Source organism: Strongylocentrotus purpuratus, unplaced genomic scaffold, assembly GCF_000002235.5.
Source record: "Strongylocentrotus purpuratus isolate Spur 01 unplaced genomic scaffold, Spur_5.0 spur5_scaffold_4, whole genome shotgun sequence".
NCBI classification, from domain to species: Eukaryota; Metazoa; Echinodermata; class Echinoidea; order Camarodonta; family Strongylocentrotidae; genus Strongylocentrotus; species Strongylocentrotus purpuratus.
In genome coordinates this window covers 11,796,140-11,804,247 of record NW_022145610.1, presented here as the reverse complement: position 1 = coordinate 11,804,247, position 8,108 = coordinate 11,796,140, and positions in this window count along the sequence as shown.

Genomic DNA, 8,108 nt, shown 5'->3' with positions numbered 1-8,108 from the left:
CTCTCTCTCTACCCATCTAGCTACCTGTATCCCACTGTCTACACCCTTCAACAGGCCCTGCCGCAACAAATCTGCGGTTACAAGACCCAAACGATTAGTGACAAAGGCCCTAGTTAGGAAACAAAAGAACAGTCAATAGCTCCTGGGTTTGAGATAATACCCCCACTTCCGTTTTGTTTGCACCGCTTCTAATGAATAAGTTAGACGAGCTCTCACGTTTTTCTTACTGGATGAACACGGCTAGAGGGGCGTTATGAACCACTGCGCAAGCTACTCATGCTGACTGAGCTTGGCCCGACCCCCTGTGGTGAGTCTTCCTGGTCAAACCCCTCTACCACACCTTAGGGGTGCAAGTATACACCCCTCCACCATGGATAGGAACTCAACAGTATCTAATTCAATATTTACTATGTCTCTTTATAAGAAAAGACTTAAAAGCAGCCGGCTAGCAATTTGGCGAAATATCAAATTCGAAATGGGAAGGTCCCATTATAACGAAATATATATTAAGAGATTCCATGCGAAACATTTTTAAGATGACCAAAGGCGAAGGGTGAATATCAATTATTTGGGCAGGTCTTTGTATATACAAGTTTGTTTCCCAAAACATTAACTCTAACTGGTTTAATTAAAAATGGGAATGCCCTTGAACGATTCCTAATTCGGATCAAAATGTATATTATTGAGAAACAATTCTATATTTTTCCAACACACATTTCAATGATATCATTCAGAATTTCGGTTATGGTCTCAGGGGATGATATTAATAGTCTTGAACTCTCCATTGCATTTTCTTAAGGACATAAAACTTGTAAACAAGTCGTAAACCGTTTTTTTTTTCTTTCTTCAAACCATAAAGCAGCTGTGTTTGTTGGCATGGTCTGCCACTTTTATTTTCTTTTCCCATGGAAAAAATAACTAACTTTACTCATATTTTGATAAGTGTCATGAGCATTTCTAGATTACTTATTCTTTTCTAGGTTTAATGATCAGAAATGTGATAAATGATAAACCGCATTTCTAGAAATATTATTTTTCACTTCAGTTATAAAGGTTTTAACTTTCCCCTCTTTTTACAAATTGTCCTTCACAACATAAAACAAGTATATTTTTATTCGTGGTCTGCTAATTTAGTTTGCAGTGAATCAAAATGCACTTTCAGGCTAATCATAATACTATTTATGTGTGATGTCATGTTTCTGTTGTTATTTCACAGAGAACTAAAATGTTCCAAACTGTTATTGTCATAAATTAACCAATCACCTTATCTCAAAAAAAGAATCATGTAAATTTTGAGCAAAATTAATCGGAAAGGTTCATGATTATTTTGACAAAAACTTCATAAGACATATCTTTCGTAGTATTATGTTTTGAATGCATTTCATTTATTTAACTCTGTTCTCACTTTCAGTATTTCAATATTTTCCAAATTCATATTCCTTTATTTTTAATAACATTTCCTTTTTGCCGATTTTCATTTCCCTTTTAGTTCATTTGCATATTGTGTGTCATTATAAAGGGGGACTGATATATTATTAAAAAAAGAGAGATACATAATTTATAGATAAAACAGAGACAGAGAGAGAGAGAGAGAGAGAGAGAAAGGGGGAGAGAGAGAGAGAGAGAGAGAAAGGGGGAGAGAGAGAGAGAGAGAGAGAGAGAGAGAGAGACAGAGACAGAGACAGACAGAGGGGGATGTATGTTATAGTAAATTACCAAAGAACGTAAGTAAAACCAATCCTTATCCTTTATCAAGGTTAATAGACCAATATAGGCCCTTTTCTGGCTCGGCTCCCAAAAACTTCCAAAGCGCCAAAAAAGACACGTTTTCGCGATGCCAAACTCATAAATCAATGAAGTAGTACAGCTATACTTTCAAAAGAATAGCAGAGATATATAAATAAGAACAGGTTAAATGGGCGTGACATAAGTTGTACCCTTGGAAAAGTCTTCACCCTTTTACAAGAGGTGAACGCACTTTCCGCCCAATGTTTAATAGTAGGGGAGGTTGGCAGATGTAAAACTTTGATGGAAACGGATTCCCATATGACTTGTCTAGTCTGAATGGTTGTCGCTTCACTGAAAACTTTCATCTCGAAGGGCTGGAGAAGTAAATCAAATACACAAAATTTGGGGGAGAGTCAGATCATAGACTTAGAAGAGAGAGGGTCGGTTAAAGAATAAAAGGAAATCAAATGAATACGGTTTAGCTTTTTCTAAGAAAAACATAAACAAAATATGATAAATTCACGAACTCGTATATAAGCTATACATAAGCATTATGAAATGAAGAGAGAGCAAGAGAGTGGGAGAGGGGGAGCGGGAAGATGAGAAAACGAAAGAGAGAGAGAGAGAGAGAGAGGAAAAAAAAAGGGAACGGAAAAAACCTTGTATAATACCGATGCCCCCAATGATGTCAGTGCCCCCTAAAAGTCTAAACCCACCCTACGCCAAAGTGGGCGGGTACGGTTTGTGTTTCTTTTGTACAGTAGTATTACAACTAACATAACAAAAGTTTGTGCTACCATTACTACCGAATTCATTCATACAATACACGAAAGAAACAAAGAAACACCACGACTCTTTCAATGAAGTTTCCTCTTAGTTTCAACTAAACACCTGTTTCAATGAATAGAACACTACTGGCAAATAAAACGCCCACTCCCTTTTCAAAAATCTAATCAAACACAAGACGATGCGATCCGCACGAACTACTACGACTGCTATGCACCCGTGGGAAAATACTCAGCTTCTATCAATGGATCATTTCCGAGTATATACCCTAGTAGTGGCTATTGTACTTTCTGAAGTTTGTTTACTTCAAAGTGGGCTAGTGTTCTTATATGACGTATAGTATTGCAACCTTACAAATTCATGCAAACCTTGTGTTGTGACTAAATTGTCTGGGTGATTCGAGTAGCCATTCCTTGACGCAGTCTTTGGATTAAGAAGAGGAAGAGAGAGAGAGAGAGAGAGAGAGAGAGAGAGGGGGGGAGAGCGAGAGAGAGAGAGAGGGGGGGGGGGAGAGAGAGCGAGGATGGGGGAAGGATTGATAATAGCGGTTCTATAGAGGATTTCGAAGGGGCTCAACACCTTTCATCCGGGGGGGGGTCTCAAGAAGGAAGGGCGAGAGAAGAGACAACAGAAATTAATGGAGAAGGAGGGAGAGAGAGAGAGAGAGAGAGGGGGAGAGGAGAGAGAGAATTAGAGAGAGAGAGAAAGAGAGACTGAGGGAAGAATTAGAAAGAGAGGGAAGAAGAAAGAAAGAAAGAAAAAAAAGGAGAGAGAAACATAGAAAGAAGGGAGAAGTGATAGAGAGAGAGAGAGAGAGAGAGAGAGAGAGAGGGGAGAGAGAAGGGGTGGGGAAAGAAGGGGCGGGGGAGAGGCAGACCGATCAGACTAGACAAACAGACGGAGACAGGATAGAGCCGAGACAGACAGAGAGAAAGATTGAGATAGAACAAATTAGGAGGGAGGAATAAAACGGACATGACAGGGGGCGAATGGTGCTGCTAAACCCACACCCCTAACAAAGGCTTTAAGTAAAACGATGAGCTTAAAATATAAGGATGAAGACATAATAATATTAGTATGCAAAATAACTGCATGATAAATTTTGGAGAGAGCGATCTCGAACGGGACCCTATTTGTGGATGGTTTTTGGAGCTAAAAGGAGATTTATCTGGTAAAAAATAAACGAACGTTCATTCAACTCAATCTACTAAGTATTAACAAGTTTTTTTAATCACCTTTTACTTTTAGGCTTTCCAAAAATATCTCCTTTTTAAACTCCAGTTTGTTTCTTCTTTTAAAAAAGACGGAGTCAATCAGGATAAGTTTCGCTACCTCGAGATTCGTTCAAATTATAGGTTAATGGAAAATCTAAAGATTAAAGGTAAAGACCAGTATTGGAAACGCCCCAATTTAAAAAAATGAAATGGAAGCTCTTATTACCAATCATGTGAAAGAATATGTTTTGAATATTACATAACGATAACAATTTTGACGGGAAACCGCCTTCTAATTGACATATTTGGTAAATTAGTATATCTATATACTGTTGAGAGATACAAATGCACGTGTCGCGCACGTGTGTGTAGTCCCATATACATCTTTCTGTGTACAGTGCTTCTAACATTATGAAGACTTGGCCAAATTTCTTATAATTTTGATGATTCCAGAACCTCGCAGTATATCTATGATTCTATGCTAGATGATCAACCTTTCCTGATCGGTTTCACAACGTTTCTTTCACTATGCAATTGCATGACCATAACTCGTCTTTAGCTTTAAGGTTTAAATATTTTACTTGGAAATGTTCCAAGAAAATCAACCGGCACAGCTTTTGACCGATTTGTTGCGGATTTTGTTGTATCATAGTTTTAGTATTAGGATCTATAGAATTGACGTTACAGAGTGCAAGATTCGGAGAACCACTTCCTTTTGCTTTAATAGGGCTTCTTCTCACATCTCATATAGTATGATAGGCATGTATTAAATGGAAGGGAGGATCAGTCTCCCATGCATGACAAAATAGGATGAGGGTTCATTAGAGTGGAGAGGGGGTTCATGCCGGGGGGGGGGGGGGTACTCCATATTATGACATATGGGGGTGTACCGCTCTAATGGGTGACTTTTTCACAAAAAGTCCCTAAACATGGGTCCCACTTTTAACAAAAATATCATTAGAAATGGGTCAATTTTTACCAAAATTTCACAACTTTGCATAGTAAACACCCGAAAAACACCCGAAAATTGTGGAAAATAGGTCCTTTTTTCAAGAAAAGTACCCCATAATATATTATACTACCTATAGGTAGGGGTTCCGAGGCTTGAACGGCACACGCACACCTCTGTCCAAACCAAATCTGAGTATCCCCCCCCCCCCCCCTCATGTCTGTCTGGGGGTACAAACTTATTTCTATTGGCTTACTTCGAATCATCGGATTATCGTGTCGGGTCGGGTAGTCGCATCACCAATCCTTTTGTGAAAGTGACCCCTTATTCACGAAATGTCATGGATAATGTTTGTGAAATAAACCCATGTCATCTAAATATGGTCTGGTCCGATTTACCCGACACTTTGTGAAATCCCTGCTGCAAACTACAAAAGGTCGCATGAACTTCCGTTTTCGTAACGCGACTACTCGACCGGACGCGATGATCCAATGGTTTGCAGTAAACCTTTCTTTTTTTACACTCGGCTTTTCTTTGGGCATTCATTCTTTGGCAGCTCTGGAAACTGTCGCCTTGGGCAAGTTGGGGGCGCAATGTATTTCTGACTAGAGTTTCTGCCACTATGGATCCACATGAGTTCTGAGAAATAGGCCCATACATCAAGCGGATCCAGGATTTCTTAGGGGTGGGGGCCCAAATTTGAAATCAATTTGAAATTTAGTGTGCTGAAATATGAAAGTCGTACCGGCCGGAAAAAAAAGGGGGAGGGGGGGGGGGGGGGGGAGGGGGTTAGTGAGCACTAATTTTGTTTTGGTTTTTGCTCCCAAAAATTTGAAAATTCGCTCGGGGGGGGGGGGGGGTAGTGAGCTAAAAACAAAAAAAAATGGCTCTCGAAAATTTGAAAAATTGCACCCCCCCCCCCTTAAGTGCCAAGTGCGGGGGCCCATCTAAAAAAAAAAGAGTAAAATTTACGTTAAAAAATTACACATTTCTTTTTCGCAGGGGGGGGGGCGGATCCGCCACTGCCATACATTAATGCATTAAGTATCCATTGAAAGCCTTGGGGAAGAAAGAAAGGTGGCTTGACTTCCCCATTGACCTGTCTAACTCAGGCCTTCTCAACTGGCGGCGCGCGCGCCACGAGAGTGGCGCGCGGCTGTTTAAAAAAAATAATAAAAATTAAAAATTTAAATTTAAAGAAAGAACAACATTAAGAAATTATATTTTAAAATAAAAAAACTCAGAAAAATCAAAAAGTCGCAGTCGAAGTTGAGCCCAAAATGTAAGCAAGCCATTTTGTTTGTTTGATTTTCACTTTATTTTGACATTTTCCGTGTTTATTGCACCAAAATAACTACATATATATCAACTTCCAGTGTAGATTTTAGCCAGGAATTGTACTATTTATTTCACATCAATATGAAATTATGATTGATGTTTTATGGAACAAAAAGGTGTTAAAATGCCACATCTGGGCCTCAAAAAAGTACTAAAATCCACTAGCTTCCGGTATCGGCTCGGTCGCTACGCTCCCTCGTAACACAGTCACCAAACATACAGGTTGGCACTTCAACTTTAATTCATTTTTGTTTTGGCGCTTCTAATAAACTAGTTGAGAAGGCCTGGTCTAACTATTCTTTAGACTGGTTTGATTGAAAAGTGAAATATGCCATTTTTTGGCATCCTATAACTCCTGAAAAAGAGAGATAAATGTTAGAATCTAAGGAAACGGTATTGCTCTAATATCATACTTAAACAAAATATGTTTCAATAACATTTGACGTACATCAAAAACCACACTATAGGCTTTTGTAAATTGTATAGTCTAGGCCTTTAATTTTTGTAAATATTATGATACAGAATGTGGTAAATGGTATGGGCCTACACGCAGGGGCGTCGTTAGACCTTTTTCAGTTTTTTTTTGGGGGGGGGGGTGTAGAGGCCAACGATTACCGACAAAACTAGCCACCAATTACCGACAAAATTAAATGTCCTAATATCTACAAATTTAATCCTACAAATCCGGGGCCGAAGGCTAAACTGTTTCTCCTATGAACTATCTATAATACTTGCAAATATGCGCAAATGGTAATTTTCCTCGACGACATAAATATACGAATTATTTCGTCAACTTAGTCAGCATCATAGCTATATATTTTAATGCAGGCGCGTAGCTAGGATCTTATTTTAGGGAGGGGTGGAAGTGAGCAAGCGAATCACTTAAAGGGGCCGGTGGGTGAAAGGCCTCCCGCGCGAAGCGCGGAAGCTTTACGTTTCATTTGATTATTATAGAAAGAAGACGATTTGTTGTACCGTTCTTTAGTCTTAACCCTAATTTTTTTAATTCAGTTTCTCCCCCTCCCGCGCTAAGCGCGGAAGCTTTGACGTTTCATTAAATTATTAGAGTAAGAAGACGATTCGTCGTACCGTTCTCGACTCTTAATCCTGGTCTGAATTCAGTTTCCCCCTTCCCGGGCGAAGCGCGGAAGCTTTGACAATACATTTTATTAATATAGAAAGAAGCCGACTCGTTGTACCGTTCGCGACTCTTAACCCTAATTCTCTGAATTCAGTTTCCACCCTCCCGCGAGAAGCGCGGAAGCTTTGACGTTTCCTTAAATTATGAGAGAAAGCAGACGATTCGTTGCACCGTTCTCAACTCTCAATCATTGTCTAAATGAGCTTTCCCCCGTGGGACGTTTAATGATGAGAGGAAAGGGGGACACTTATCGAAGGGATAAGACACTTATTAGAAAATAAAAGGAGCACGTGTCAAAGTACAAAGGGTTATTATCAGAGGTGAAAATGGGGCACTCACCAGGGATGAAAAATGTACTTATGAGAATGGAAATTGGTGCATTTGTCGACGGAAAAGAGGCAACCATCAGATTTTGATAGGGGCATTAATGAATAAGGGATAGGTTCCTCATAAGAAAGGAAAAGGGGCACGTATCATTGTTAAAAAAAGGTTAATTATCAGAGGTGAAAAGGGGTACTTATCGTACCTGAAAAGGGGCAAACACCATATGAAAGAGGCACTTATGAGAATGAAAAAGGGGCACTAATAATAAAGGGAAATGTGCATTTGTTTAAAGAAAAGGAGCACCGATCAGATATTGATAGGGGCATTTATTGAAGGTGAAAGGGGGCTTTTATGAGAAGCGGAAATTATGAAAGAAAAAGAGCATTTATTAGGAAGGAAAAGGGGGCACTTGTCAAAATAAAACGATTGTCTCTCAGAATTGAATAGGGTCATTTACCAGACATGAAAAGGATCACTAGTAGGAGAATGAAAAAGGACTATTTTCATAGGTGAAAAGGGGCATTTATGAAAAGGCGAAGGGCTCTTTGTTAAATGGGGGCACTTATCATAAGGAAAAGGGGCACTTATTAGAAAGGAAAGGGGGCACATGTGAAAATATAAGGTGCGC